Source organism: Cupressus sempervirens, chromosome 5, assembly GCF_028749045.1.
Source record: "Cupressus sempervirens isolate cs-2001-9-10 chromosome 5, ASM2874904v1, whole genome shotgun sequence".
In the NCBI taxonomy this organism is placed as follows: domain Eukaryota; kingdom Viridiplantae; phylum Streptophyta; class Pinopsida; order Cupressales; family Cupressaceae; genus Cupressus; species Cupressus sempervirens.
Genome location: NC_143122.1, coordinates 575,385,557 through 575,408,969, shown reverse-complemented (window position 1 = coordinate 575,408,969; position 23,413 = coordinate 575,385,557).

Here is a 23,413-nt window from a genome sequence, read left to right as displayed (position 1 = left end):
CGTGGATAACAATTTTTTTAATAAAAACTTGAGGTGTTTTTGTTATGTCTTTTTGGGGAGAGATTGGAGATGACAAAGCAGTCCCTGGTACTGTTGGTCATCCCCAAGTTTTCGGCAAAAAATAATGGCCCATTTCAGAGACGTTTTTGAATTTGACAAAAAAGGGATGACTCTAGGGACGACAAAAATCCATCCCCGTGTCCCTGTTCCATTTCTTGGATGGGTGGGACCCCAAAATTATAGGGGACATATCCCCGTGGAACACAGATATATATAGACACAAACACAGACACATATATACACATGATTGTTAATTTGTTAATTATTAATCATGTATTGTGATAACCATAATCATAACAATATATAGAAGGATAATAATCAAATGCTCAAATACTAATAGGCTACTTATGCATTTGATTTCATCGATAGGAATAATTTGACCGAAGTGAAAATTCATTAACACTCCCTCTTAGCTAGGGAGGATGATTACTATCTTGAAGTAAACCCAATGGATATTGTGCAAGAGAGATATCACCTCAATGTGATATTAGGAGTTATGGCATATCCATGTACATCAAGTCTCATAATATCCATGATAAATGATGCCATCTCATGGTGATATCAAGAGTAAAGGCATGCCCACGAATATCAAGTCAAATGATATTCACCATACTCACAATAGCCATTACGGTATGTTAATATTAGTGTAGTTTCAGCTGAAGATATATATATATATATATATATATATATATATATATATATATATATATATATATATATATATATATATATATATATATATATATATATATATATATAAATATATAATACTATGTATATATATGAGCTATATACTTAATTTGTTTAATAGACACACACACACACACACACACACACACACACACACACACACACACACACACACACACACACACACACACATATGTTATTATCTTGATCTTAATCATGACAATAAGTAAATTGCTATTGATAACTAATGAGAGTTAAGAGACATGTCTCTATGGAGACATACCTCTTAAAATCATATACATATACTTTGGAAATTGCTTGAAAGACACATAAAAAATCTACACGTTGTAAATTACAAGTTACAACACATCCAAAGTACATGACCTTCAACATGGTATCAGAGCTAGGTTGATTTCTACCTATTGAGAAAAAAAAGTTCATCATCAAATCATTTTGAAGGAAAATCATGATTCATATGTACAGAGCTTTATTCAATAAAGAGCATAGTAGGTTGACACTCTATGCATATTGAGATCATTAGAATATTTCATATTCATCAAAGTTGATGTTGTCATATATCATATATAATTGTGTCAATGAAGTCTTGGAATATGTCATGCAACCAAAGTGTTGGAATCTATCATTTATACTGTACAAGGTGAAGATGGGGTTTCATACAAATTTTTGTTGTACAAGTATTAAACCGCTTTAGAGTTATAACATGTCGGCCATATGTCGGCCATAATATGTCGGCTACCATGTCGGCTACTTCCAAATTTTTTTTTTTCGAGGCGATGCCCCAAACCCCACTATTTATGAAGTATGTACAGTACTTTCCTGATCAGCCACCACAATCTAACAATCTCCCACTTGGGGACTGATTAGGCTCCACACTAAACAACAATCTCCCACTTGGAGACTGATCCTGTAGCAATACAACTACCGCATGGGGCTCCCACTGGATCAAACCACCCTGGACTCTACTATTTTTTTATTCACATTTAGTCTAAAAGACCAACTGAAGCTGAAGAGGAGTTTAGCTTCTCCCTTGTTACAACCTTTGTCAACATATCTGCTGGATTTTCATTGGTATGTATCTTCTCCAGCTTTAACTGTCCATCCTCCAAAACTGATCGAATGAAATGGTACCGCAACTGTATGTGTTTGGTCTTAGAATGCAGAGCTGAATTCTTAGCAAGATGAATGGCACTTTGACTATCTGTGAACAAATAATTATCCTTCTGAGGATGTCCCAATTCTTCCAAGAAGAACTGAAGCCATATCATCTCTTTGGCTGCCTCTGTAGCAGCAACATACTCTGCCTCTGTAGTGGAGAGAGCATTAATCTTCTGTAGCCTAGAAACCTAGCTCACGGCTGCCCCACCAACAGTAAAGACATAACCTGTAGTACTTCGCCTGGTATCAATATCCCCAGCCAAATCTGAGTCAACATAGCCCTGTAAATCAGTAGTAGAGCCCCCAAAGTGTAAACACTTATTGGATGTTCCTCTCAAATATCTGAGAATCCACTTGACAGCATTCCAATGCTCAAAACTTGGATGACTCATATACCTGCTAACGACTCCCACTGCATGTGCAATATCTGGCCTAGTGCATACCATAGCATACATCAAACTTCCTACAGCTGAAGCATAGGGTACCTTGGACATCTTATCCTCCTCTTCCTGTGTCTTGGGACACATCTCCTTAGTCAATTTCAAATGACCAGGTAAAGGTGTGCTGACAGCTTTAGCATTCTCCATAGAGAAACGTTGCAGCACCTTCTCAACATAATCAGCTTGAGATAGCATCAATGTTTTGTTCTTCCTATCTCTGCAAATCTTCATACCAAGGATTTGTTTTGCTGCCCCCAAATCCTTCATAGCAAATGCATGTGCTAATTGGCGTTTCAGCCCCTTAATATGATCCATGTTAGACCCAGCTACAAGCATATCATCAGCATATAAACATAAAATAATGTAGCTATCATCATCCAACCTCTTAAAATAAACACAGTAATCTGAATGACATCTATTATATCCATGCTCATGCATAAAACTGTCAAATTTCAGATACCATTGCCGAGGTGCTTGCTTCAAGCCATATAAACTTTTCTTCAATTTGCACACTAAGTTCCCCTTACCTTTGACCTCAAAACCCTGTGGCTGAGCCATATATATTTCTTCATCCAAATCACCATGAAGAAAGGCTATTTTAACATCCATCTGCTCTAAATGCAAATCTTCAGTAGCCACAAGACTTAAAACAGTACGAATAGAAGTCATTTTAACAACAGGAGAAAATATCTCATCAAAATCAATTCCCTTTTTCTGTGCAAATCCTTTTACAACTAACCTGGCCTTAAATCTTTTCTTACCTCCTTCCTCTTCTTTCAACCTGTAAACCCATTTATTCTGTAAAGCCTTTTTACCTGCAGGCAACTTGCACAAATCCCATGTCTTATTTTTCAGCAAAGAGTCCATTTCATCTTTCATTGCAGACTCCCACTGAATCTTAGTATCCACCTGCACAGCTTCATCATAACTTTCAGGTTCACCAGCACCAGTAAGTAAAATAGAATACAAAGAGGGAGAAAACCTTTGTGGAGGTCTAATTGGCCTTGTTGACCGTCTAACATTCACTGGTGTGTGTGGTATTTGTTGTTACAGTTGTTGCACATCATGAGGAATGGCTGGAACATCAGCTTTTGGAGTATCATCCAGCACTACATAATCATCTTCTTGCTTCTCATGTTGCTGCAACAGATCTTTGTACAACACTTTTTTATTGAATATGACATCCCGGCTTCTTATAATTTTATGATTTTCAAAATCTCAAAGCCTATAGCCAAATTCATTAATGCCATATCCAACAAAGACACATTTCTTTGATTTAGCTTCTAGCTTGGTTCTATTTTCAGAGTCTATATGAGCAAAAGCTTCACAACCGAAGGTCTTGAGAAAAGAATAACTCACCTTCTTACCAGTCCATGCTTCCTCTAGAATACCACAGCCCAAAGGAGTAGAGGGACCTCTATTAATCAAATATACTGCAGTATTGACAGCCTCCGCCCACATGTGTAAGGGCAACCCAGCATGCAACCTCATGCTCCTTGCACGCTCCATTATAGTCCTGTTCATGCGTTCAGCCACTCCATTTTCCTATGGAGTCCTTGGAACAGTTTTTTGTCTACGAATACCATTAGTGGAGTAATAATCTTCAAATTCATGACTGCAATACTCACCACCATTATCAGATCTGAGACATTTTAATTTCTTACCAGTCTCATTTTCAACCAAGCATTTCCATTTCTTAAAAGTTTGAAATACATCAGATTTCTGTCTAAGGAAATAAACCCATACTTTTCTAGTTGCATCATCAATAAATGTAACATAATAATGAGAGCCACCAAGGGAAGATACCTGAGCCGGTCCCCATACATCTGTATGCACAAGCTCTAATTTCTCCTTTTTGTTTTCCTTCCCTGTCTTTACAAAACTCACTCTCTTTTGTTTTCCATACACACAACTTTCACAGAAATCCATATTCACACATTTTAGACCTGGTAAAACTTTCCTTGAATGAAATACTTTCATACCTTTCTCACTCATGTGCCCAAGTCTATTGTGCCATAGTGCTGTATCAGAATCTACAGCAGCTATTTGTTCTCCCTGCTCAACTGCAGTAATTGTTCCTGAATATTCATTTTTCTCTGAAACAATCAAAGTAGAAGGAACAATATGTCCTGTACAAAGATATAAGGTGCCTACTTTCACACCTTTTGCTACTACAAGGGAACCTTTTGAAACCTTCCAATTTTTATCATTAAAAGTAACTACACAACCCTCATCACCGAGTTGCCCTGCTGAAATTAAATTTCTACTTAGTTTTGGAACATGTCTTACCTCATGTAGTAGCCAATGATTCCCATTCTGCAACTTAATCTTAATTTTTCCCTTTCCAACAATCTGATAGGGTTCATTATCCCCCAAATAAACAAGCCCAAAATCCCCTTGGACATAATCAATGAAATAACCTCTATGAGGTGTAGCATGAAAAGAGGCACCAGAATCTAAAACCCATGAATCATCAATACTCTCTAAAGACAGAAGCAAAGCATCCTATTCGGATTTGTTACTTACCACATTTGCCTCTTTGTCTCCATCTGATTTATCTCCTTCATTTTTCTTTCGAGTCCAGCAATCTTTCTTTTTGTGCCCTGGTTTCCCACAGTACCAGCAATCATTTGGTCCTCTCGATTGAGACCTCCTCCCCTTTGACTTTCCTCTTGATTTCTCACGATTTCTAGAGTTACTTCCTCTTTCAGTCGTTCTGCCCCTGCTTTGTGCATTTAAAGCACTTCTTGATGTAGATCCACCTGAGGATTTTCTACGAGTTTCCTCACTTAAAATAACACCGATCACATCATCATATTTTAGGGTACTAGATCCAGGAACAGAATTACTCACCACCATTACCAAGCCATTCCAGCTTTCAGGCAAAGAACACAAAATCAAGAGAGTCCTAATTTCTTCATCAAAATTGATACCCACAAAAGATAATTGACTAGTAATAGTATTAAAATCATTTAAATGATCTGCAACAGATCCACCTTCTGCCATTTTCATATTAAATAAACGCTTCATGAGAAATACCTTATTTGAAGCGGAGGGCTTTTCATACAGTGTCGCTAGGGTTTTCATCAAATCTTCTATCATCTTTGCTTTTGTAATATTAAATGCCATCGATGGTGCCAAGCATAACCGAATGCTTCCGAGTGCCTTTCTGTCCAAAAGATCCCATTCAGCCTCTGACATAGTTCCCTGATTCATGGCTTTTGGTGCAACGGCAAATGGGCCCTACAATTGGTATCAGAGCCTGGTTTTGGCCTGGTCATGGGTTCAAATCTCCCCGGTGCCTTCCCGACCCGCGTAAGCACTTGGTATGCGCGTCGAGGTGGAGATTGTTGGGTGATGCGACGCGCTCCCCTACCCACAGGTGGTTAATTATGTGGTGTTCCATGTTCACTAACAGTCATGGCTTTTGGTGCAACGGCAAATGGCCCCTACAATTTTCACTTACCTACAATACAAAAATATTTCCATACTAATTGCACATGGTTTATGAAACAAATAATCTTGGTTATATTGATTTAGAGGGAGTAGACCATGTCGAGAAGGATTCTCCAGTGATTAGAAACTATAGCAGTTAAAGGACTATGATTCATGGGATAAAGTTTCATATATGTAAGAGCTTATGCTATCAAGATACCTATTGAGCTAGGGAAGCATGACATGATGTGCTGCCAAGAAATTAGAAGGATAATAACAGATTCAAAGGGAGTTTGACACTTCATCATAGAGTAACTTGTACTAAGAGATTATAAAAGTTGATATCAGACTCAAAGGGAGTTTTGACATCTTATTAGTAACCTTGATGATGAGGTCAAAATGTTAGCATTTCTCTGTGAAGAAGAATTTCCAAGTGCAATCCCTTGTAATACATTCTTGTCTATGAGACATAAGTCTAAGGTGAAAACCTTATTCTCTAATATGATTCATGGTGAATGTCATGACAACACCACATGATAGTATTTGTGGAGGCTTCATGTGAACTTTAGATGTCATGTGTGTATGGGCTTGCCCCCTGTCATGAGGAAGTGATGACTTCCAAATGATTATCACTTGTATTTGCATAAATTATTGGAAGGTGATGTTCTTAAATAACTCAAATCATGATATACGTTTTATGTAAATGTTGAAATAGATCATGAAATAATTTATCTTGTAAATCAACAACTAAGTGTTAGATATCATTAAATTATCTGTCTATAATTTGTTTGTATAGATATATTCTAGGTATTTGGTGAATATCTTGCTTTGATATTCTGATAACCCATTACCACATTGAGTACTTGGTGAATATCATTTAGTTGATGTTATGATAGGCCATTACTCACAGTACTTGGTGAATATCATTTGATTGGTGTTCTGATAGGCCAATACTCATGTTACCTAATATGATATCAAAAGAGAATTTGGTGAATATCATGTGTTGATATTTTGATAGGTCAATACCCATATGATATTATATAATGGAAGTCTTCTCATCAAAGAATTTCTTGATGTGATTTCTAGATATTACCAATGGTGTAATATTTACCTAAATATATTTATCCTCCCTAACTAAGAGGGAGTGTTAATGTTATATAGTTTTAGTCAGATAATATTGCACTGAATATATATATATATATATATATATATATATATATATATATATATATATATATGAGCTATATACTTAATTCATTTAATGTATATATATATATATATACACACACACACACACACACATATATAGATATACATATATATACACACACACATATACACACACATATATGTTATTGTCTTAATCTTAATCACATGACAATAAGTAAAATGCTATTGATAACTAATGAAAGTTAAGAGACGTGTCTCTATGGAGACATGCCTCTTAAAATCATATACATATACTTTGGAAATTGCTTGAAAGACTCAAAAAATCTACAAGTTCTAAATTACAAGTTACAACGCATTCAAAGTATGGGACCTTTAACATGGTATGTGCACCTGGTAGGCATCAGGTCACATGATGCCTACCATAAGGATATATGTTCATGGAATATCCATGGATATTATTTCACATAATATCCACCATGAAATATCTTAGTTATATAACTCATTGTGGCTATCCATAATTATCAATTCTCATGATATCCACCACTTAGTTAATATCACTTGAGAGATATCAACTATCATGACATGTCCACATATATCAACTCTCATGAAATCCATCATAATAGATTTTCATAGATATCACCTCATGTGATATCCACCACTTATGGCTTTCCATGAATATCACTTCACGTGATATCCACCATTATGGATTTTCATAGATACCACCTTACATGTTATCCACCTTTATTGGGAGATCGTCACCACACAATGATGGTAGGATATATAAGTGTTCATCATTGAGGGACTGTCATCTCTTAATGATGTTCAAAGAGGCCCATTAATCATTGAACCAATAAATTTATAGTCTTACACACATGACATCCACCATGAAACATATCAAAGAGTGGATCACCATGGCTCATTCTAGAAGGTGGAAACAAGGACTTTCACCTCAAAATTCTCTCAAAGGGAAGAATGTATAAAGATACAATTAATAGATCACAAATGCTGAAATTCCTTTTTCGCTTAGGCTTCATAAGCCCTTATGCAGTCCCTGCAGTCTTGGCCCCAAAGAAAGAAGGTACATGAATATTATGTAATGGAGCCCATAATTTCAAAAAAAATCTGGACTTCCATTTGAGCGCCTTTTCTAATCTTTTTACCTTATAAGCTTATCTCATGTTTTTATCATTAAAGATTAGATCCAATATATATTCCTAAGTCAGATGGTCCATGCCATATTATTTTAATCGTAAAGTCACTATTATTCTGACTAAATATCTTATCCTACAGATTATAATATTGAGAAACAGAGTGAAGGAAGAGAGCAGGATATGAATTTTTCTTATCAGGAATCTGACTTTACACACATTGAGATAGACATTAATTTGGATGCTATGTAGAAGAACTGGTGGGAGAATTCAATCAGGAGTTTGGTGTTAAGTGACATCTACATATATCAGAATGAAATGTTCAGACTATGAAAATATTTACCAGTTATTTAATAGGATGAAAATATAAACAATCTATAAGGTAGAGATAAAGATGGAACTCTGTGACTATAGTTTGATGAATGCTTTTAAGAAAGAGCTTCTAAAATCAGATTGCATACTACACTTTTGTTAGTCATACAAGAACTGGGAGTTGATGCTAAAAAGTGTCGAAGAGAATGGGCCGTTCCATGCATGATGACATAGACTTCATCGTAGACAATCATTAAAGCATCGTAGACTTCATTCAATACCAGTCTTAAAACTCTATGCGACCACTCAAGTTGGAATCCATCTAGACACTTATTTTTCATATTCAGAGAAGACAAAGACTCCAAAAACAATAATTGCAGTATATATGTCATACCTTTTGGAAATATATATCTGAAAATAAGTAGATATCATCATAAAGTGTCAAACATATTCTGTATCCATGATAGTGAAAGAATCACGTACCCCTCTTTGTCGGATAACTTCTCGGAAAAGGTCCAATATGTTGATAATTGGAAAATCTAGAAATAGGTGGCTGTGGAGATCACTTGGAGTGGCGAGTCCGTATTAGATTTTCCATGATTCGAGCTTCAAACAGAGATCAGAATAGACTATCTGATGAGGAGTAACTATAAGAAAGTCTGTAACAGCTTCGCTATGAGATGGAAAGAAGAATATATTAGAGAATTTTACAACAATGTTATGAGATGAATGATAGATCTCTCTCAGAGGTGTTGGAGAGAATATATAAACAAAGGTAAACAGTTAAAAAATATTTTTGGCAACCATCAGACCTGTAAAGATTTTATTTAATCATTTACTAAAGTGATAACAAAACATTAAAATATGCCTTAAAATTTAATAATAAACACATATGCCCTAAAATTTAATAATAACACATCAACATTATTCCTGTGCCCAGCACCTGCTGCTCCAGCAGCATACTCCCAGGGGCAAATTTTGTCTCAAGTCCTCTTGGAGACCTTTGGTGGCATTTATTTTATGTGAGTCTGGGTTCGTCCAACAATTACCTCTACACACAAAATAAATGTCACTACTATTTTATTCAAAAGAAACCAATAAATATGATATGATCTCTAATCAATTTGAAATGTGAATAGAAAATAAACTAAAGTAATAGGGAATCACCACAATGTTATTTATTTTATCTATTCAGGGTAGAGTACAAATATGTTTTGGAAAGAATATATAAACAAAGGTAAACAGTTAAAAACTATTTTTGGCAATCACCACCCGTAAAGGTTTTATTTAATCCTTTACTAAAGTGATAACAAAACATTAAAATATGCGCTAAAATTTAATAATAACAAAACATTAAAATACCCCCCAAAAACAATACGTCAACATTATTCGTGTGCCCAACACTTGTAGCTGCTCTTGAAGCACTATTGGTGGTGATACTTTGACATCAATATCATTTAAGATTTTGAAGTTGATTCTTGCCAAAAAAATGAAATAATGGTTGGCTGTCTCTGGAGCTACATGCCCACCTACTCACCTAACAACTCAGTAGGTGAGTTAAAATCATAAAATGAGAGGGAAAACATCTTTGATGCAAGACAAAAGGAATGAAGCTCATTCATTCATAGAAAGCAGAGCAAAGGAAGTGTAGAAAGCTTAAAGAGCAGGAAGGAAGTAGAAGAAGACAAAAGTTGTAGCAACATAGTCTTTGTTCTCCTTGTTCTCCGTGAGTTAGTTTTTCTTGTCTTGTGAAGTAGTGATTTTTTTAGGCATTATTGTATGCATTCTTTAAGAGCTGCAAGTTTATATTTCAAGTAGAAGTTGTAGGTTTAAGTATTTTGTTTCTAGTTGAAGCCCTATGCTCTCAAATTTATATTCAGTTGAACTAGTTTATGTTTATAGAAAGGAAGCAAGCAAGCATACTAGTCGATCCAATTTTTTTGGTTCCTTGTTGTCTTCCTTCTATTCATTATGCATGTTGCATTAAGTATTTGAGAATATTAGAGTTGCAACTCTCTATTTTATTCTTGTGTTTTAATGGTAGAAAATCTTAGGCTATAAGTTTGTAGTTAACTCACTCGGTTCACTCCTTAACTGAGATCTTCCTCTAACAACTTAATCTGTGTAAGTCTTGTTATTTCCACTGAGTCCACTGGGCACTTATCTATTATTCTTACCAAGTTCACTCAGTCATTGTGTTGGTTGTGGATTGAGTCTGCCAAGCTCAACCTGGCTTTGGTCATTGAGTTCATTGGGGTCCCATTGTTGCCGAATCACTCAACATCTATTATGCAGAGCCCCATTACTACCAAGATCACTCAACTCCTTAGCACACTGAGTTGACTCAACATCCACTGCCTGTCGCTCGACATTGTTTATTTGCCAAGCAAAATTTTTCACTCGACATTAACTACTGCCAAGAAAAAATTTAAATTGTGAAGTTGATTTTCTCACATAGTATCAGATATTTGAGGCCTCACATCCACAGTGAGTTAGGGCATTTTTTTTCAGGGTATTAGACATGGAAGGAGATGCTAGAAAGATATGGCAGCAACTACCATCCTTCAATAGACAAAATTATGACACATGGGAAAAGAAGATGAGAACCATAATGGTTGCAATTGATTTGTGGGAGTTTGTGATCAATGGGTTCAATGATGTGATAGACCCAACACAGTATGCTACCCTCACAAACCCACAAAAGATTCAATTGAAGGAGTCAAAAAGGAAGGATGAAAAAGCATTAAGTCTGATTGAGGAAACAATGATAGAGACTATTTTCCCCAAGATTTCAATAGTAAATTACTCAAAGGAAACATGAGATATTCTTGAGACAAACTTCAAGTGGACTGATAAGGTTAGAGTAGTGAAGCTACAAATGATTAGAAGGGAGTTTGAGAACCTTCAACTGAAGGACAATGCATAATTAAGCTCATGAATCTCCACTTTGATAAACCAACTCAAATAAAATGGAGAAGAGTATGAAGAGAAAAGTATTGCAGAGAAGATATTGAAGAGTTTACCTTAGAGATATGACAATCTTGTAATGACCATTGAGGAATAAAAGTACCTCATCACATTGACCATGGATGAGTTGATGGGAACTCTTCAAGTCCATGAGCATCGGATCAATAGATCAACAAAAACTTCCCTAGAGTAGTCTTTCAAGGCTCAAGAGAATTGAAGAGGTAGGGGGAGAGGAAGAAATGGCTCCGGAAGAGGCTCAAGAAGTAGAGGTCATGAAAAGAATGGTCAAAGGAATGGTGGTACAGAAAGCTCAAGATGAGCAATCAACCAAGAGGGAGCAAGCACCTCTCAAAACAACTCTAGAGGAGGTAAGAAGAATTACAACTCCATAAGAGAAATGTAGAATGCCACTATTGTCATAAGTTTGAGCATTATGCAAGCTAGAAGAAGCAAGTGATTAGTCAAGACAAAATGAAAATGTGGTTGATATGAACATGGGAAATGCAAAAAATCTCACAACCTTCACAATATGCAACATTGGTGAAATAACAATCCTGAGGTGTGCTACTTAGACAATGGTTGTAGCAACCACATGAGTGGTAATAAAAGTTTATTTTCTTTCATTGATAGAAGTTTCAAGTCTAAAATTAAGATGGAAAATAATGGAACTATTCCTATAGTTGGCAAAGGATTTATTATGGTTCGCACCAAGCAAGGTGAGAAGAAGGAGATACAAAATGTATATTTTTCCCCAGGTATGAAGCACAATTTGATGAGTGTTGGATAGCTCATTTAGAATGGTTATAAGGTGCTGATGGAAAATGACAAGTGTGTCATTCATAAGAAGGATGGGAGTAAGAGAATACTTGCAACAATCTAAGTGACAAAGAACCAAATGTTCCCTTTGAGGATAGAGACATGCTTCTCTTTTCAAGTCGGTGCTGCACCTCCCAAGCATGCATGTACATCAGTACATCAACAATCAGCTCTTAGGAGTATGATTGAAGACCCCTCCAAGCTATGGCATCATACGTATTGACATCTTGGCTTTGCTGGTTTAAATTTGTTGTCCAAGAAAAGAATGATAGATGGATTTCCAAGCATTGTAGATTCATGTAACAAGTGTGAGGCTTGTATTTTGGGTAAGAAACATAGGCTTCCCTTTAATTTTGGTAATTCTAGAATGGCTAGGGCACCATTAGAATTGGTGCATTCTAATTTCGTATGCCCTATGCAAACCACTTCTATTGGGGGGCGTACTTATTTTATGACATTCATAGATGATTTCAGTCATAAGATATGGGTGTATTTCTTGAAGAACAAATCTGAAGCATTTGATAAATGTGTTGAATTTAAAGCCCTGATTGAAAAGGAATGTGGACACTATGTCAAGGTCCTTAGGTCAGATAGAGGAGGGGAGTATACCTCCAATTTGTTTGTAAATTTTTGCAAGAAGAATGATATTAAGAAAGAGCTTACAACCAATTATACTCTACAACCAAATGGAGTGGATGAGAGGAAGAATATAACCATTGTTGAGATGGAAATAAGCATGATGAAAGAAAAGGGACTCCAAACTAAATATTGGGGAGAAGCTATAGCAACAATAATGTAATTGATTAATAGGTGTCCTACAAAGTTAGTTCATGACAAGATTCCTCTTGAGGCATGGTTGAGGAATAGATGGATAGTTAAACACTTGAGTGTTCAGATGCGTAGCATATGCACATGCACCAAAGGAATAAAGGCCAAAGATGGATGAAAAAGTTGTAAAGTGTATCTTCACTTGTTACAACTCAAAATTAAAAGCTTATAGGTTTTATGATCTAATCACCAAGAAGATCATCATTTTGAAAGAGATGTAGAGTTTCTTGAAAATCAATCATGGGATGGCTCGGTAGAGGAATCTTCAAGAACTTCAAGTAAAATTTTGACCATTGAAGAAGAAGAAGCCATTGGTGATCAAAAAGATGATGGAGCAACAAACTTAGACAATTGTAGACAAAGGGAAAAAGGCAAGAAGCCTCAAACATGCCAAGTTTCAGCTCCTAGTAGTTCAAGACAACCCTGAGCTAGCATGCAAAATAGTAGTAGTAGCAATACTAAGAATTTAGATCCCACTCTCACCTCCCTATTGCCAATAAAGACTAAGAGTGTAAGGGAGATATACAAAGAAGAAAGGTATGATGAAGAGTTTGATGAGAGTGTCAATTTTGCATTATTTTCTCATAGTGATCCAATTTACTTTGAAGAAGCTATGAAGAAAGAGAAATAGTGTAATACCATGGATGAGGAAATATATTCTATTGAAAGAAATGAGACATGGGTATTAACTACATTGCCTCCCAAGAATAAAGTAATTGAAGTTAAATGGGTCTACAAGACCAAGTGCAATGCTGAAGGAAAAATAGATAGGCATACTAACACATTTAGTGGTCAAGGGGTACAAGCAACAATATGACAGAGATTATGATGAGACATATGTCTCAGTTACAAGAATGGAAGCGATGCATGCTATCATAGCAATTGCAACCCAACACAAATGGAAGGTTTATCAAATGGATGTGAAGTCCACCTTCTTAAATGGTGTATTGAAAGAAGAGGTTTATGTGGAGCAACCACATGGTTATGAAGTTTTCGGTGAAGAACATAAGGTGTATAGGTTGAAGAGATCTCTATATGGGCTCAAGCAAGCTAAAAGGGCATGATACAACATGATTGACTCATATCTTATGAGCAATGGCTTTATCAAAAGTGATGGTGAGACCACTCTCTACATCAAGGAAAAAAATGGTAAGGTTTTGATTATTGTCTTGTATGTAGATGACTTAATCTTCACTAGAAATGGTAATTTTCTAATTGGTGAGTTGAAAGAGGCCATGAAGAATGAAATTGAAATGACATACCTAGGTCTCTTGAAGTATTTTCTAGGAAAATCAGTAAAACAAATGCTTGATGTTATCTTCATCTCTTAAGAAAAGTATGCAAATCAAATCTTGGAGAGATTTAAAATGCAGATCAGTGAGGTAGCCCCAACACCAACAAAAATAGGTCTAAAGATGAGTAAGGAAGATTGCAAAAAAAATGTGAATCCAAAATTATACAAGTGTATGGTTGGAAACTTAATGTATTTGATAGCAACTCGACCGAACATGATGCATGCAGTAAGTTTGATTTCTAGATTTATGGAAACACCAAAGGATTCCTATTGGCAAGAAAGAAAGAAGATCCTAAGGGATGTGAATGACACCAAAGAATTTGGTATTTTGTATACTACAGATAATGATTTGAAGTTGGTTGGTTACACTAATAGTGATTGGGCTAGAAGCCTAGATGATAGGAAGCACACCTTTGGATACATGTTTCATATGTGATTAGGGTACAATTTCATGGGCATCCAAGAAGCAGCCTATTGTTGCTCAATCTACAGTAGAGGCTAAATACATAGCAACAGATTCAACAACATGTCAAGCTATTTGGTTAAGGAGAATCTTGATAGATTTGAGTGGAAGGCAAGTGGATGGAACCACAATCTTTTGTGACAATATTTACTTAATTGTACTATCTAAGAATCCAGTCTTCCATAGGAGAATTAAGAACATAGAAATAAGACATCATTTCATCAGAGAGTTGGTGGAGAATGGAGATATCAAAATGGATTTTTGTAAGTTTGAATAGTAGCTAGCAGACATTTTTACTAAGCCTTTGCGCATAACAACTTCGGTGCACCTAAGAAGGAGTCTTGGTGTAGTTGATTAGGATCAAGAGTGATCATTGCTTGTATGGCTTAGGACAAAGGGGGTGTGTCATAATTTTGAAATAATGGTCGGTTGTCTCTGGAGCCACATACCCACCTACCCATCGGACATCATTCAATTCAGTAGGTGAGTTCAAATTTGAAATAAGAGGGGAATATCTTTGATGCAAAACAAACTGAATGAAGCTCATTCATTTGTAGAATGCATATTAGAGGAATTGTAGAAGGTTCTAAGAGCATAAGGAACTAGAAGAAGACATAAGTTGCAGCAACATAGTCTTTGTTCTCCTTGTTCTCTGTGAGTTCATTTTTTCTTGTCTTGTGAAGCAGTGATTGCTTTAGGGATTATTTTATGCAGTCTTTAAGAGCTACAAGTTTATATTTTAAGTATAACTTGTAGGTTAAAGTTTTGTTTTTTTTGGTTGAAGTCCTATGCTCCTAGATTTATATCTAGTTGAACTAGTTTATGAATAGAAAGAAAGCAAGCATGCATACTAGTCAATCTAGTTGTTTTTGTTCCTTTTTGTCTCCCTTCTATTCATTATTCATGTTGCATTAAGTATTTGAGAAGATTATACTTGCAATTTCTCTATTTTATTCTTGTATTTTAATGGTGGAAAATCTTAGATTGTAAGTTTGTAGTTAACTCACTTGATTCACTCCTTAACTGAGGTCTCCTCTGACAACTCTAAGTGTGTAAGTATTATTGTTTCCATTGAGTCCACTGGGCACCTATCTGTCATTATTACCAAGTTCACTTGGTTCCTTCGTCGACTAAATACACTGTCATTGTGTTGGTTGTGCGTTGAGTCTGCCAAGACAACCTATCTTTGGTGATTGAGTTCACTCAAGTCCCATTGTTTTCAAGTCACTCAAAATCTATTATGTGGAGTCCCATTACTGTTGAGCTCACTCGACTCCTTAGCATGCCGAGTTCACTCAAAACCTATTGCCTACCACTTGGTATGCTTTGTTTGTTGAGAAAAATATGTCACTCGACATTCACTATTGCCGAGCAAAATTTTAAATTGTGAAGTTGATTTTCTCACAAGCTTGCAATAATGTTGACATGAGAAAACCATCAAATGCTTAACTAGTGAGGTTGAATATAGTAATGAGAATCACAGTGATTCACGTGATTCCATTCAAGGAAAACAATTTTTTGTGAATTGGTGAATCAAATCAGCAATCAGGGTTTAAGAAATAAGTTACCCACTAAATTTCAAGGGTTTTAAAATTTACTAATTCGTGGCCAATTCCATTCCAATTCATTGTCAATTCAAAATTTAATTTAGCCTCGCTGATTTTGATTCTTGTTACACTTTGAATATGGTTCAAAAATTCACAAAAGGATCTTTTCAGGTATCATCATGTATTCAGAGTTACTATGCAAATTTTCTAATGTATTGATTAGTATAAGAAAATGGATATCATGGAAAAAGGAAACCAAGTTTGCAAGTTAAAGACATACTACATATGAAGCATGGAGATGGAATTTGTCTAAACAACCAGATATGATTGATGCTACTTAATATATTCAAATGGAATGTAGATTTTGTGTGGATTGTGTGGATATGGAGCATGAGATTTGTAGTGTATTCCCACATCAAGAAAATTTTCAAACTGAATTTTGTTATCATCTAAGAATATGAGACTCCAGGATCTTGAATCTTGAAATGCTAAATCTATTTGTATATATTTAGAAGTGGGAGATTATTATAGTCATGGTCCAAAATTGAATATGGGATGATCATTGAAACATTGTCAAGGAGCATTCAAAACCACACCTTCTTGTTACTTAATGCCCAACAATTTGTTAGGGAATTGTAGGGATTCTTGAGAAGTTTTCACATTTTTTTCTATCAATACATTTTTTATTCAGGAACTCTTATAACGCTTTGTATTTATGGAAAATCTGTAAGACATATTCTAAAGTTTCTTACCAAATTTCAATATAAGGCTTGATTGGTGCTAGATTTTTTTTGTAGGTTTAATCACTGATGCTAATAAATTTGATTTTCTTTAGAATCTATATATATTACTTCACAAGTAACATAGATGTTCTTATGCTTGTGATGCTTACTTCCTTTGATATGCCAACATTAATAAATTTTGATGCTTAGAAAACTTAGGCAAATGTATGATATATACATAACAAAAGGGTGTGATTATGAATGGGCATGTCTTCAAATGTAGACATGACCATTCATGATCATACTTGATCAGAGTTAACAAATAGTGATCAACAATTACATGCTCACCGTCAATAATGATATTGATAACCAATAAAATGAGATTGCAACCCAATTTGAAGTATCCAAAACAATATTGATTCAAAACAAGAATCGATAAGTATGAGATATTGCTGTGGTACAATATATGATATTAGTTATGATACAAGATACACAATATATATATATATATATATATATATATATATATATATATATATATATATATATATATATATATATATATGTATATATCCATATGTATAGATTTTGATATCGATTATAGATATTGTCTAATTGAAGCTACAAAATTTAACACTCCCTCTTAACTAGGGAAAAGAAAGTACACACACACACACACACATTTCAATAAGTTCTCTTTATTTTGAAAAGTGATATCACCTAACTTGTGATATGCTTAAGAACATCAAGTCTCATGATATTCTTCATAGTTTATGGTGTGTGCACAAACATCAAGTCTCATGATGCCTACCATAAGAGATCATGGTTTATCCATAGATATTATGTCTCATAATATCTACCATGATGATAGAACATAATAATCTATAGATATTATGCCACATGATATTTATCAATATGTCCTTTTAACTATCATGACTTGTCCATGAATATCAAGTCACATGATATTCATCATTAATCTAATTATTATAAAGTTGTCACCTTATAATGTCAGAGTCAACATTTCATTATAAAATATTGTCACCTTTTAATAATGTACATAGGGTAGGCCCATAAGCCATAGAGTCACACATATGACAAAAGCGATTACACTTTAAACATCTTTATTAAAAATAATACAAATTTAGAAAGTTGAGCCTCAATCTCATAAACTTTCATTTCAACCATACCAAGTTTCTTTTTGAAATGATCAACCTTCACTTTAGGAATCTAGGCTTGGTAAGAAAGTTAGCTGTTTGATCATCTGTATTAACATATTCCAACTGAATAACTCTTCTTTCCACCATGTCTCTTATGCAATGATAAGGGATTTAAATATGCTTTGATCTATCATGAAATATTAGATTCAAGGATAACTTGATACAACTTTGGTTATCATAGAAAATAGTGGCAAGCTTCAGAGGCTCACAGAATAAAGTAGAAAACAATTTTCGAAGCCACACTACTTCTCTTGCTCCCATTTTTTCTGTAATGTACTCAACCTCAGTAGAACTCTGAGCAACTAAAGCTTCCTTCTTCCAAAACCAAGAGATCATAGATGACCCTAAGTTGAAACAACATCCTAATGTGCTTTTTCGATCTTTTACACTTCTGGCCCAATTAGAATCAATATATCCATGTAACTCCAATATGGTATTCTCATATTTAAGTTCATACCCAATAGTGCCTTTAAGGTACCTTAATATATGCTTCAAAGAAACAAGATGTATTTCTCAAGGTTCACACATGAACTAACTTAATGCATTCACAACATAGATAATATCTAGTCAAGTACTCCCAAGATACATCAAAGACCCAATTATCTATATGTATAAAGTGGGATCAATAAGTTTGGATTCAACACTTTCTTCCTTTAGCTTGTGTAAGTTAGTTTCCATAGGTGTTGACATAGGTCAACAGTTCCACATTCCAAATATTTTCAAAATATTGACAATACTTCTTTTGATGTAGGAAGATATTCCCAGACTCTTGATGAACTTCCAATCCAAAGAAGTAATGAAGAATCCCTAAGTCCTTCATGTCAAATTCAGAAGTCAATTCTTTCTTACACTAATTAATAAGACGGTATTCTCTTGTAATTAGAAGGTCATCAACATAAAGGATTAGAATTAACATATCACCTTTAGTTACTTTAAAATAAAGATTTGGATCAACATCATTCTTGGTGAATGCAAGACTTAGAAGATATTTATCAATCCTTTCATACTAGACTCGAGGAGCCTGTTTGAGTCCATACAAAGCCCTTTTCAATTTACATACTTAAGAGGCAACATCATGAGTCACAAATCCTTTTGGTTGTTCCAAGTATACTTATTGCTCAATTGTTCCATTTAGAAAAGAACTTCTTACATCCATTTGATGAATTTTCCAACCATTAGTTGCTATAATGGCTATTATAGTTCTAACTAAGGTATACCTGTCAACTAGTGCAAAAGTTTCTTCAAAGTCAATTCCTTCCTTTTGAGAGAATCCTTTAGTGATAAAATGAGCTTTATGTTTTTCAATGCTACCATCTGTAGTAAACTTTGAAGAGCCATTTGGATGAAACACCATGTTATCCTTTAGGTCTACGAATTATATATCAAACATCATTTTTTAGTATAGATTGATATTCTTCCACCATTAAATATTTCCAAACTTGATGTTTAAGAGCTTTAGAAGCATTAGAAGGTTCAAAGTTTGGAATCTCACACATGAATGCATTGTATGTTAATTCTTGAGGTCTTTTGCTTTCTTTGAATGTCCTTGAAGTTGTTGCAAATTCATCTCCTTCCTCTATAATGTTTTTCCCAAAGTGGCCTTTTAGAATTATTGTCAAGACTCTCTTCTTGAGTCTTAGGAAGCATCTCATTTTCATTTTAAGTCTCTTTAGGGTACTCCCTCTAAATCTCAGGATTAGGAGCCTCTTCTAGCGAACATGATAAGTCATTCGTATCTAGTTCATCTAAAATTTTGGCTTTAAAAGCAACATCTTCTTCAAAGATGACATCTCTACCAAGTTCTATCTATTTTAGTCTAGGTATGTGTATTCTATAACCCTTTACTATTTCACTAAAACCAATAAGAATTCCTTTCCTTCCAGTAGGTTCTAACTTTGTCCTTTTCTCCTTAGGTAAATGAACATACATAGGACATCCAAATATCCTTAAATGGATAATGTCATGTTTCACACTTGAAAATGCTTCTTTAGGAGTTTTATTGTCCAAATGTGAGTAAGAACATCTATTTTGAATATAGATTTCTATATTAGATGCTTCAACCCAAAATGACATGCTCAAGTTTTGATCAAATATCATAGCTCTAGTAGCTTCTACAATGGTTCTATTTTTCCTTTCAACAAGTTTTCAAAATTCTTTAAATATTTTAGAAGTGTATTCTTTCCCATTATCTTTTCGAAGAATTTTAATTTTCTTTCCTGAGGAGTTTTCAGTGATATTTTTGAATTCTTTAAATTTGGAAAGAATCTCTTCAGATTCTTTGCATTTAAGGAATTATATCCATGTCTTCCTTGAAAAATTATCAACATATATCACATAGTACAAGAATGCTCCTATGGATGTTGTAGACATGGGTCCACATAGGCCAAAGTGCACTAGTTCTAGCACATCGTTACTTTTGCTCAAACTACGAGGAAATGAATTTTTTGTGTTTTTCCCCAAGGCACAACCTTTGTAGGATTCATTATGAATTTGAATCAATTTGTGCATTCCAATTACTAACTTCCCCATAGATGTTAGAGCATGAAAGTTGATATGAACTAATATTCTATGTTATATTTCATTTGAATCTAAAGTCTTATGAACAAGTGCAAGATTTGTCTTAGTGTAAAGCTGATATAATAGTCCTTGTCTTACTCCTATTGTTTGAGCCTTCTTTATAGTTGAACACTTTTCCCATGCTAGTAATTTTCCTTCCATGAATGTAATTCTATAACTATCATCTTCAAGTGTTGATATAGATATTAAATTCCTTTAAATACTTGGTACATATAGAACTCTAGAAAGCTAAATAGATTTTCCAGATTTTAATTTGATGGTGTAGGTCCCAATTCCTTTTACAAAATGTGTAGAATCATCGTCAATTGTAACTTCATCTATTTCTATTTGCATGTTTTCTAGGTTATCTTGATATCTAGTGATGTGTCTTGAAGATCCATTGTCAATTATCCAAGTGGCGGACTTGGTTGATATTTGACTAGACAAGGTTAACTGGAATACATATTTCTTAGAATCTTGTCCTTCGATTGATTTATTAGTTATGGAAAATGATGCTTGAAGTTTTGACCGATCAAGATAATTTAGTGCATAATGTCCATATTAATCACATTTGAAACATTGAATTTTAGACAAGACTTTCTTTTTTTTGACTATCCTTTTCCATGAAAATTTCCTTTCCTCTTGGTGTTCCTTTTCTTACCCTTCTTTTGAGAGTTGGTCTTAAGAACATGAATGTCTTTATCTAAAGTTTTTTGTTTTCCTTTAGTCATTAATCTCAACTCTTCTTGAAGACAATAAGATCATAATTGATCTAGTTTTGGAATTTTAGATCTTGCACTTATACCTTGTACAAATGACTCCCAAGAATTTGGTAGTCCTCCTAATGCTATTAGGGATAACTCTTGGTTATCAATATCATAATTGACTAAAGATAATTGATGTCTCAATTCTATGATTCTCATGAAGAAGGCATTTAATATTTCTCTTTTATTCATGCTAATATAAAATTCATTTGTCTTTTAAAAGCAAGTTTTCTACCAGTGTTATTTACTATGAATGCATTTTCAAGAGCTTTAAACATGCGATATGTTGTTTCATATTTTGCCACAATAGACACTATGTGATCTCAAACAACATCCGCTATTATTTTCATGGCATTCTCATTATTCTTGATCCATAGAGTTTTCTTTGGATCATCATTAGGCTCTTACTTTTCTTCTTTTACAAAGGATTCTAATTTGTGTTAGAGTAAAGCGTTAATTTAATTTCATTTATTAAATGCGCTTTACTTCCTTCTTAAGATTTCACTTTGTGTACCTTTTGCATTCTCATTTAATAATTAATTAGTAATCATTAAATAATATTTACCTTTTAGGTTACCTTTTTGGGTTTCAATCTCCTTCTATAAGGATAGATCCTTTGTATTTATCTCACATCTTTTTCATTTCTAAGAATACAATTTGCATATTTTTAGAGAAAAACCCTTGCCTCCTCATGTCTTTGTATTCTCTATGATAGGTTTTTATATGAAGGTATTCATTGGGCTTTGTGGATTTTTATTTCTCAAATCCTTCATGGTATCAAAGCTAGATCCACTATAGCTTGTTTGATATTTGGGAAAAAAGAAGAACAAGGTTTTGACAAAACAAATTTAGAATATTTTTGGTATTTCTTATGAAAATGGGGGGTCTTTGATTTTCAAAGCACTTTGAGGCCAAGAAAACCTCACAAATGGATTCATAAGGCATCAAAAACCCCATTGTCATATAAATTTTTTCAATTTTGGACAATGTTGATTTGGGAGGCAAATTATTTTTTCCACTAGGGCCATATGACCTTAGCACACAATCCAAGACAATTTAAAAAAAAAAAATTTGTAAAAAAGAGCTAGCAGTATTGGTATGGTTAGGAAACTACTAGCAGCCATTGAAAAAGCTAGCTTACCACATCGAAACTGTTGCAGTCATCGCAACAGTTATTGCTAGCCGGTGGTGACTTAAACACCGCATCGCTGGCATCTGCTAGTAATGCCTCCCGCCTACCACTGTGGCCTTCACTTTGTTAGAAATGCCTCCCGCCCACCACCAGTGATGCTAGTCCACGACCAATGCTAGTAGTGTTATATATATATATTAAAAATATTTTATTTTCATGCATTTCTAGGGGCCCTATCTTCTTTTTGCGATATCTTGAGCATACATGGGTGTTTTCTCAATCTGAAAGAAGCTTTAGAAAGGTAGTTTCGAGACAGAGAAATTGAAATTGGAATTTTTAGGAATATTTTCTAGTTTGGTACATGTTATTGCACTTGAATTCTATTGATGACTTCTCTCTTTTGGGGGGCATAACTTCTTTGTTATAGCTTTATTTTTCGATCCAAAAAAGTGCCAGAAAGATCTTCTTGAGCACTTTCCAGATTCTCTATCATTTCACCTATATTTTTTACTAGGTATTTGTGATTCATTTCTGAAGTTTTTTTTTCTCTTTTCTCATTTATGCGTTCCTTCTAGTAGATGGGGTTCATTTTTGCATTGTGGGGGGGTGTTTTTGAATATTATTTCTATTATTTACTTATATAAACTAGGAATAAATTCAAAAAATTTCAACACCT